The sequence below is a fragment of the Protopterus annectens genome, chromosome 5.part0 (genome assembly GCF_019279795.1).
Source record: "Protopterus annectens isolate FY-2018-M chromosome 5.part0, PAN1.0, whole genome shotgun sequence".
NCBI lineage: Eukaryota > Metazoa > Chordata > Ceratodontiformes > Protopteridae > Protopterus > Protopterus annectens.
The window spans coordinates 162,179,540-162,190,748 of NC_056735.1; the positions used below are offsets into that span (position 1 = coordinate 162,179,540).

An 11,209-nucleotide genomic window follows, 5' to 3' on the forward strand; every position below is an offset into this window, starting at 1 on the left:
TACTTTGGGTATATATTGTCTTCAGGAAATAGTCACTGGTGTTGTAAGTATGCATGTCTATGGTTTAAAGTGTATTATTTTGAAGCTTTTGGGGAAATATAATATAAAACCAAACTAGCTGGGGGGCCACACCCCCCACACCCTCCTAACTATATATACTAACTCCAGGATTGCACTACAGTGGGGAAAAGGGCATATAACTTGTACTTGCCCTACAGTACTCTACACAGTGCCAGTACTTCACTTCAGTGAAATGAGATTCGCTGAAATGAGTTTTCAGTAATTTCAGCTTTCAGCGATTTGGTCAGGGTGAATTCAAATTCAGTGAAATGAGCTTTCAATGAAACAAAGTAGACCCAGATAGGAATACAGTAAAGATTAGTTTTAGAGGTTTTCTGTACTATTTGAGACTGTCCTGCAATGCTGCAATGTTGTTTTAAAATATTTCCTGTGATTCTGAACTCGGTAGTCACTGGGTGAGTTATTCAGTATTGTCTTGTTCTTTTATTATTTATTATTAAATATATTTAAACCTTTTAATTGTGGCTGGTTTGTTTAGAGATATTTAAGCTCTTAGAGTACTTGAATATGTATTTGGTGACATGTAATAGCCCACTCCTAAATAGCTTTGACCTTGGTCACGCTTACCATTTGGATAATAGTAACATCACACAGTAGGACTGGTCACCCTTTGAGAAGAGCCTTATAGTAGCTGATAAAGAGCTGGTTGGTGGCAGTGACACCTACCTTTTAGTTTGGGCAGAAGGGGGCATAGCTAGTAAAGCTGTGCCAGCCTTTCCCAGGAGTGCGTGTGTGTGTGTTTGTATATAAATCAAATCTCAATGGGTGTGTGTCAGCTACTTGGGCAGCACTGGTTGGACAGAGAGGGTGCTGGAGATTTTTGCTTGACTGCTCAGCTGAGATTTAACCCTATAACTGTGCCAGTGGGGAGTCTTATTGGGGATCTGGAGAAAGAGGGAGAAACCAGCCCCAGACTGACTGTGATCTCTGTGTGCTCTTAAGAGAAATTGTACTTTACTGTGTGTGTACTTGCCATTCTCCCGATGTGCATGTCCCTCACTGGTGCTAGTGGTGAGGATTGAGGCTCCTTGATTACTGGGCCAGTGCAGGGGTGTCACAATTTTAAGTTAACTTCTATGAGAAAAATTGCACAAGCAATATACAATTTAATATTAATATAGGTACAATAAAGTTATTGCTCCGACCTACCTTACCAGCTGTGAAAGTCACACAAAACCTAGATTTCCTCTATACCACTCACAGTTGCACCTGATTTTAACAGTAAAGATCAATAAATCACAAACCAACAGAGATTTGTTCTGGATCATCCTTTCTGCAGTCTGTGTGAATTTACAGCTGACTAGGTTCTTTGGGATGGCTAGGGTTTGCCTGTCTAAAACCTATCCCCTTCTAACAATAAACAATAAAAAATAAAGGTAAATTAAAGGTAAAAACTACAAAAGAAAAATCAAAGTAAATCTTTTTGTCTAGAAGCTATCCCTTTCTTCTTACAAACAGTGAAATACAGTGGTAAAAAATAAAATACAAATCAAAATAAATCTCTTACCAGGCAACTGCCTAGTCAGTCCCAAATCAACACAGGACTGTTTCAAATAAGCTCTGCACCACAAACACCATGGGTATATGATGAACCTCTAGAATGACTAATGTATGCTGACTTAGATTGAGCATAGAGTTTTATAATATCTTAGGTGACATGCTGCAGTCAGATCATTAAAGTATACAGACAGTCTTTGTGTAGTGGTAATGCTGATACACACAGCAAAAGTGCCAGCAGGAGTGGACAAAGGCACCACTGCCTTGGCACGTGATGTATCCTTGTATATAGGCATGGAAGCCCCTAAGTTGAGTCATCCTCAGAATGTGCATACTAACTTTGTTGCATTTACAGTCATAATAAATTAAAGCTGCTGTCACATCTCTGTCTTCATAGTACATACAATTGTCATAATCTGCAAAAGCAATTTGACCATAGCCTTATATTCAAAGGCTGGTTTTATCTGATAGCCTCCTGTTCCCTTTCCCGTGTGTACTTGCCCCTGTTATCTTGTAGGATGCAGCATGCAGGCATATAGGGTGGTCTGTCTGAGGTGCCATTTAATGTTATTACCAGACTGGTACCATGGAAGTCTAATGTTAAACACTCGCAGAGAAGCAGGGCTCCTTATTGTAATTCCAAGACTCATAAGCAGGAGCCCCAGAATTACAAAAAATAAACCACAAAACTAAAGAACAGTGAATGTCAAACATCAGTGTTTTCCTTTAAAGTTGTTTTCTGCAGGGAGGCAATCTCCTCTGCATCTTCCAACATGGGGAACAATCCCCTAAACTCCAAACTTACATAGACCAACTTTGAGATTGCCATACCTCAGACAAAATGGAATACACTTAGAGAAACAACACACACACATGCAGACACACACACACACACACACACACACACACACACACACACACACACACACACACACACACACACACACACACACACACTCAATAAAATAATGTTTTCTAGACCTGGGAGATGAATTACATAGTTGATTATTAACACCAGCAAACAAGTACTCTGTACTTTCTTCCTGAACATTGCACTTGTAAAACAAGAAACTGCATTAATCCTCAAAAATGGATTTTACTTTACATGAGGGATGATGAATGGGTGTTATTGTATTGTAGTACCCCACATGGTCAGGCTGTGCAGAAGTGGGCATGGTCTGTGTGATGGACAAAAAAAATAAAATGCAAAAAAAGTGAATTTTTTATCAACTCTTTACTGCTACTCACATTTTTTGTTACACATATACAGTAAGCAAGATTGTTTTCACATTTGCTGAGGTTGCAACTAATAGCCAGTCATTGAAGAAATGATAAGACTTTCTAGTTCTTAGAGCTTAATGTCCCAAGGAGTTGCTGTTACTGAAAAGGTTTTGATAATTTTTCTTTGTGTACTGGATATGTTTCCATGAGTTCCCCTGTACATGGTAAAGTGCCTTATCCCATCTGCCATGGACAGGAGAAAATAATATTGAATTAATGACAGATGATTAAGTTGAAGCCCCCACCATAATCTCGCAGTTCAAAACATCCTGTTTATTTTTCCACAACTCTGTAGTCACCCATAGCCATATATTACAGGAAAACACATTAACTTTCTAATTCAGTAAGTAAATACTTGTACATCTACACTGTTTTTTATTATCTGCTTTTGGTTTTCAGAAGATGCCATGGATTGCACACATGTAGCATAAAACTCCCCACCTGGCCCTTACTCAGAGAGGTATGTAAACATTAAGGGTTACCATTGCTTGACTTGTCAGTTAGTCTCCAGTATAGAGAAAATTGTTTCTAATATGTATGTTCAGCACCCTGGCAGTTTCCATGAGTCCTACATTTGGCACATATCTCACCTGTATTGTCAGTTCCAGTAAGCTGTATTCCCACAGTACCACCTACTTGGTAAATGCAGATTTATTCTACAAAATAACTGTTCCCTGATACCCCTGCCCAAAAATATTTTGCTGTTTTCCAGGTGAGGCTGGACAACTCCCAGGAGACCTCTTGTATCATGACTCTTCTTCAGGTTCAATGGTTGCATGAAAACCTGTTCAAGGGACTTTATTCTTTTTTGCAATGTAAACAGAATATGTTGGAGGGACAGGTATATTTCACAGAGAATACCTCTTTTATGGAACCATCGTCCACTCTAAATAAAGCAAAGTACTTCTCTTGTTCTATTCAAATATAATTTGGATGAATCCATGGGAAACTACAAATTCACCCCCAGTTGCAGGGCAAAATGTAAGTGTCCCAATATGTCATTGTTCAGCTCTCTTCTGAGTTATTTGTACACAAAATATAAGGACTAAAAACTACCATATGAATGTATGGCTGAGCTTCTTAACATCCTTACTGATAACTAGCCTAGCAAGTACCTATGAATCTATGGTCTAGTTGCACTATGCGGCGAACATCACCTCAGTACAACATATGTTGCGTAGTGTTGTGGGTCACTTCTATCATCATTTGCTGAGGTGATAGGAGACACAACGACACAATAACACTGGACTGCCACAAACTAGGATGGCTATAGGATACACACAGGGAAGGGATAAAGATATTCCACTGTGTTTCCACTATGCAGGACCAGAAGAAGAGGAAGGTGAATGCAGGTACCTCCATCATGGCCCTGCACTGTTGCATGCCAGACTGATTCCAGTGATGGGGATAGAAATGGTTCCCTGGAGAGGAATGAAGAGGCAGGCAGTCCTACCCCATCACCTGCGGTGATGCAGCACAGCTGTAGCAGTTGGTGGAAGCATGGAGGACAGACAACTGGATGACTTCTTCAGCCATATAGAATGACCCATGGAGTGGATTACAAATTCACTCTTCTGCAGGCCATGGCCTTTGCACCACTAATGTGTTCCCAGATACATGCCATCAGCCACATAGAACCATCAGCTAGATGTTTCTGTGTAGGCTGTCCTCTTAACTGGGCTGACAGCCACCTTGCAGCTGGCAGTCACATACTCCTCTGACTGGTATCACTTACTCACTTTCTAGTCTGTCATATCCTATGCTTGGGTGTGGTCCAAACCTGTCAATCATCTTATGTCTATCCTCTGTGTGTATGTGTTCATCCATTCACCTCCTGTGTGCACAACCATCTGTAGTTGTCTGTACTATTTCATATTTGCTCATCCCCCCAAACACTCTTCTCTCTCTCTCTCTCATATATATATATATATATATATATATATATATATATATATATATATATATATATATACATAGTTTTAAATCCTGCCTTCCCATGCCCTGACTTGCACTCTGTGTTATCCTTAGAATTTCCGCTTTGTTTACTATCATCCTTCTTTCCGTACTGTCCTATAGACTTCTTTTCTACTCCATTTGTTGCTGATAAGGATGGCCATGTCTGTTCCCCAGTGTAAAACAATATGCATTAAATTAAATTTTCCTCAGCACTTTGAGCTGTTTTGCTGCAGACCATGCTACCAAGAGATATGGTGCTAATGCTGCTCTGATCTGCAGAGTACAGCTACTGTGTCAGGGTATTTGACATTAATATTGTAAGAAATGAGGTATCCACACTGCTCCTACTCCAACACGTTCATGTTACTCTGTTCTCCTGAGCACCACAGGAAGTGCATGAGGCAGTACTATAGGGAGTTGGGACACTGCTCAGTATATTACAGTGGAGCCGTGCAGGTTGTTTGGCAGAAAAGTCTGCCTCATTGTTGCACATATGATAGTCCTATGTTGTGGAGCACAGTTTATCTGTGACTTCACAACTTTTTATGAGTCACAGCCAGTTTTAACAATATTAGTAAGGTGCTATCTTTTTTTGTGTATAGGGTATGTATGTGTGTGTGTGTGTGTGTGTGTGTGTGTGTGTGTGTGTGTGTGTGTGTGTGTGTGTGTGTGTGTGTGTGTGTGTGAGCACTTGAGTGTGAATGCGCACACTTGTGTGTGTCTTCTTCTTCTTCTTTCAGCTTTTCCCGGTTAGGGGTCGCCACAGCGGATCACCTGTCCACTCATGATTGGCAGTGGAGTTTTACAGTGTCGAGTTGCCAGCCCGGCGCCCAACCTTCCACAGAAGGCACACACACGCACGCACTCATGTCTAGGGCCAGTTTAGAGTGTCCAATCCACCTACAGCATGTCTTTGGGATGTGGAAGGAAACCGGAGCACCCGGAGGAAACCCACGCGACCACAGGGAGGACATGCAGACTCTGCACAGAAGGCACCCCAGCCGAGAATCGAACCAGAGAACTTCTTGCTGTGAGGCAGCAACACTAACCGCTGCACCACCGTGGCCGCCCTGTATACTTGTGAATTTAATGAACTTTATCAGGGCTATCTGGTCTTTTACACTTATCACACCTCTAAAGTACCCATTAAATAGTAAATACGTGATAAAGAGGAGTGCACCAGGTGAATTCATTGGGCCTCTTTGCAATTCCTAAGAGGTTAATTAAAGCTTTGAATACAGGAGAGATTCCATTAAGTTTTGTCATGTGCAATTTTCTGCATGCTTTACTTTTTTATAAATAATGTCTCGCAATAAATGTATTAGGTTTATGTCATGTATTCTGGAGATGGCCCCTAATCTGTCTGGTATGGCAGGCAGTATATTTTTGGCATTCTGAAGAATTTAGAAATGTGAAAACATAAGAATAAAAAAGGTATAAAAATCTGGAGATGATTCTGCTGGTAGTGCTTAATATCTCCATCCTTTCCTTGTCAGTTGATCTCAGCAAGTAATCAATTTCTTCTGCTATGAAACAGCAAAGAAAAATCTATTAACTCTAATCATTCTGAATATACTCTGGGGCATTTAGATACAAAATCTCTTTCTCTCACTCTCTTACACACACACACACACACACACACACACACACACACACACACACACACACACACACACACACACAGTGTGTGTATCTGTATCTGTAAATATATTAAACTGAAATTTAAGTATATTCGCAACTCATAAAACTAAATATATAAATTTAGTTTATGTTTACTTAACATTTTTGTTGACTGAGTTAGTCCCACTAGGCTGGTGTCTTCTTTTTACAGGAGACCCAAGGTGGTATTTCTACTACTAGGGGAAATTTGGCCATGCATCGAGGAATTTCCCTTACTCTATTCGATAGGTACCATGGGATCTCTTACATCCCCCTGAGCTACCACCAGTTCAGGCAGATGCAGCCTCAATTTAACTTCTCATCTGAAGAACAACATACTCAAGAGTACAGCACCCGTGTTATGCCTCACTGCAGTGTCAGTAATCGATCTTCCTGGTGTGGGAATAGAACCCACAGCTTTTTGCACAAAAGGCAAGTGTGCTGCCAAAATAAAAATAATGATGCTTATATAAATATTTCTGATTGATTGATATTGATTTTAAATGATTACATGATCTCCAAAAATAATTCCATATTACAAAATACTGGCGGGGGCAGTGTAGAGGTTTTTAGGGTATCAGTACTGGCAATAACCCCCTTTTCCCATTTTATACATGGGATTGGGGTGTTACATTACAGATGGCACAATTTTTGAGTGGAAAAAATATCAAGATTAACTATTTTTTAATGTGCATTTATTTTTTCAGGGATAGATAAAAGCTTATTTGTAGTGATGCATAGACTTCAGTAGCTCCATATAACAACTCCCATCCCCAAAATAAAAAAAATAAAAATAAAAACAACTTGGGGAGTTAAGCAGTTAAGGAAGCTCAGAAATCTGTATCAGAATGTTATTAGCTGTAAGTAAATAAACAGTGAGACTAAGGATGTTTTGCATAGTTCAACGGCACTGCAGTTTCAAACTTCTGCTACTGCAGGGTGCCATCAGGCAGAGCGGTAACTTTAGATGGGAATATGAATATTATCCAGTGGTCTCCAGGAGAGGCAGTAATGATAGCCAGACTTGATGTAAGTACATTCTTTAATTTGAGAAAGGGCAGCTTAACTATTGTGAATAGAAAACACTAGAATATGTCATGGTTTGCTAACATCTCAGTTACAGGAATGACAGAGGGGGTGGAAAGAAAATATTCTTGTGCTTTTTTTGTTTGTTTTTGTCTTGAAGTGCTGAGCATGCCAAGTGCTGGAATTAGTTTCCTTGCCACTATAAAGAAGTTTCAGAAAAGCACATGATGCATGACAAAGAGGAAGGCTAGATATTTTATAAACTCCCAGAGGTGCATTAATTATCACAAGTAGTTCAGAAATTAAAGATGTTGACTTGGTCCACATTGCAGCATGGAGTTTGAAAATACTGTAACTGACACAATGTTAATGCAATAAGTGGGCTCAATTACCATATTTCCTTTCTGATGACTTCTGATGCTTCGATACAAGTATGTTCTTCTCATTTGTGTGAATCAACAGTGTGTGGGAGAGAGTTCTTATCATCTTGTATTTCTGCCTTCCCATACAGTTACTAAAGAGGAAACACTGAGTGTATTCACACTACAAGCCAAGGAAGTCGTGTAGTAGTTAAGCCCTGTCAGGACTAAGCTACATGTTAAATAAAATACTCTGTAAACTGTGTTTAATGTGAATGATTGCTGTGGCACTTTACTTACAGCCCACTTTAGGGATATTCCATTATCAATACGCTCAGGATGAGCAGGTCCTTTCTTAGCTAGAAATAACCCTTTGTCCATGAAAAGTAGTCAGGAATTTTCTAAGGTTATTTAGACTCGTATGTAAGTTATTTAAAATGTTATTTTTCGTTTTGAGATTGCAGTTGTTTTGTCCATTCTATTTCCTACACAAGGGTGTACACACTTAAAGAGAGATATAAGCCTTGGAGTAGGATATGAAAAAAAATAACTCAGCCACCTGTTTGAAGATTTGACAGCTTGACTAAACTGCAAGATAAATGAATAAATAAAGTAATTGAGTAATTAATTAATTGGTTGATTGTGAACCCTACGGAGATGAGTGTAGACTACAATGTGGGAAGGTTGATAATGGCACAGAAGATGAAAGTGATCTGGGAGTTTTACTGTCACATAAGTTTGACCTTCTGCTTTGACAAATTGTCACGTTATGTCACTAAAGTACATGTATGGATATATTAATGATTCTGGTGTATGATGACTGTATACCTACTAAATCATTTTCATATAAGACACAGTCAAATGTCCTATTCTGTTGTCCCTCCTTCTAAATTAATTGTATCACTCTTCCAAGCACCATAATATCCTTGAATGAAATTATTTGGAAAAAAGTACCAGTTCATGACAAGTTACTGTTTGTATTTATTATCCATGCAGTGATATTTATTTTTTTTACCCCTAACTTCACATTGGTTCATAGGTAGGTACTAGACTATCAGTCCAAGGGCCTAAGTAAGCCTAGCCAACAAGGTTCCCTGGCTTATGCCACCCAAGAAAGTTACTTTCCTGTGCCCCTGTCGAGCAGAGCCACAGAAGTGATCCACGGGGTGTATTTCCTACTTCCCATCCACTCATCAAAATTTTTCTTGAAGAGTGCTAATAAGGAACTTTGCTTGACATAGATGGGTAGCTTGTATAGGAAGTCTCTGGCACAGGAATCTGTCCCTCCAACATGTCCTGTTTATTGTGGTGACAAGGTTTTGGTCCCTAGAGCATGTAGCTCAGAGGAATTGGGATTTCTTTAGGTGTAGCATGTCTAACAGCTCTGGGTTTGACATAGCTTTATATGTTAGGCACAGATCACCTCTAGGCGATATGCTACGGAGTAAAGCTGGAGTTTTTTGAGATGTTCAGTGTAGGGTATCTGTTTGAGGCCAATAATTCTCTTTGTGAGGTACTTCTGTGGCCTTTCCAGCTGCTGCAGATGTCTTGTGAGGTACATTCCAAAAGGGGCTTTATACTCTATAATGGGTCCAATGAGTGTCGAGTAGAGGGGATCAATGACTTCTTTTTTCCTGGATGAGAACCCTTTTGTGATGAGGTGTGCCATGTGGAAGGATTTCCTGACTACTGTGACGATGTGGGTCCCAAGGTCTCTTATCACACATTCGATGTTAATTAGACTGTGGCCTATGTGGTAGTTCATGGGTACAGACATTTTACCAAAGGGGATGACAATGCACTTTTTGGCATTGAGCTTGAGGCCATGGCTCTGACACCAGGCATCTGTCTCAGTGAGGCCCTTCTGTAGGATGTCCACATCATTTGGGGACTCGACTATGGGTCCTAGTTTGCAGTCATCTGCAAACTTCATTATCCAGAGGCCTTCTGTGTTAGCCTGTACTTCAGAAAAGTAGATACCAAACAGGAGAGGTCCCAGGACTAAACCCTGTGGTACTCCACTTGTCACTGGTTTAAAGTCAGATTTGGAGTCTGCAACTTTTAGAATGTGGGTTCTGTCAGTCAGCCAATTGGCAACCCACCTTGTGATTTATACCTATTTTAGTGAGTATAGCTATAATTCCAGAAAGGGGGATGGTGTTGAAAGCCTTGGCGAGGCCAAGATAGACTGTGTGAACCACCTTACCGTCATCTACGGCTTTGGTGACTGCTCAAATAAGTCAATCAGGTTCAGGAGGCATGATCTGCCTTTCACAAACCTGAAATGGGTGGAGTCCAGAGTTTAGAGGTTACCAGTGTTTTTGTTTATCAGTTCCATGATGATACGTTCCATGGTCTTGCAGACCAGGCTGGTCAGGCTAATAGGGCAAGAGTTCCTGGGGCCAGTGGTGGCTCCCCCTTTGTGAAGTGGGATAACTGTTGCTGTGCGCCATTCAGTGGGCACAAAGCCTGATGTGAGGCTATGACTGAACATGGTGCTTAGGTGGGGAGCCAGTTCATTCTGAAGTTCATGTAAAACGCAGCCTGGGATGTTGTCCGGTCTCATGGATGCTGTGTTTTTGGCTTTAGAGAGTGCAGCTGTTACCTGCGTAGTTGTGATTACAGGGACTCTGCATTCTTCCTGTATAGATATGGGCCCTTTAGGGGGTGAGAGGGGGGTAAAGTTAACACTGAACCTATCTGCCAGGATGTTGGCAGTATCAGTTGGTTCTATAATTTTTGTGCCATTGTGCTGTAACTCAGAGCAGATCTGGGTGTTGCCACTGAGATTCTTGACATAGCTATAGAATGCTTTGTGGTTGTCCTTAGAATCAGTGGCGATTTTGTTTTTGTACTTTGGAGGATCTTATAAGGGATCTCAGCTTCTTACTGAGGCTGACCAGGGAGCTCCTCCACTCATTTTCACCTTTAATTGTAATTGTATGGAAGATTCCTTCCAAATCAGGCACCCACTGCCATATTAACTCCCATAACGTTTCTTTTAACAAATGCATGCATCCATATATCTTTTCCATCTGTTTTGCTCTACAAGTTTTTACAAATGTAGTGTCTTCGGGTAATCCTATTGTTGTAGTTATTCTACCCCCCCTCAATGCTGCTCATGGTTCTTGTGTTCATCCCCCTCCTCTTTTACCTTCACACGGCCTTCAGAATGGAATGTGATTCTCCAAGCACAGCACAATCAGAGTGCACTACATTAACAAAACCTATCATCAGATCTTTTTTCTTTGTAGCACATATTGTATATAGTGTATATAAGTTTGTTAGAGCTTTTTACTTGTTTGATGGTTTCTTATTTCTTTGTATGTTTGCTCGGTTCCAAGTTTGTT

The 11,209-nt window shown here is 40.4% G+C and overlaps 1 non-coding gene across 1 annotated transcript; it reads right to left on the bottom strand.

The window, feature by feature from the left end:
* Positions 1–240: 240 nt before the first annotated feature.
* LOC122803018 lies at positions 241–328 on the bottom strand. Its single transcript, XR_006365064.1, has one exon. It is a non-coding gene; the product is annotated as a small nucleolar RNA SNORD116 (small nucleolar RNA).
* Between the last annotated feature and the right edge of the window lie 10,881 nt (positions 329–11,209).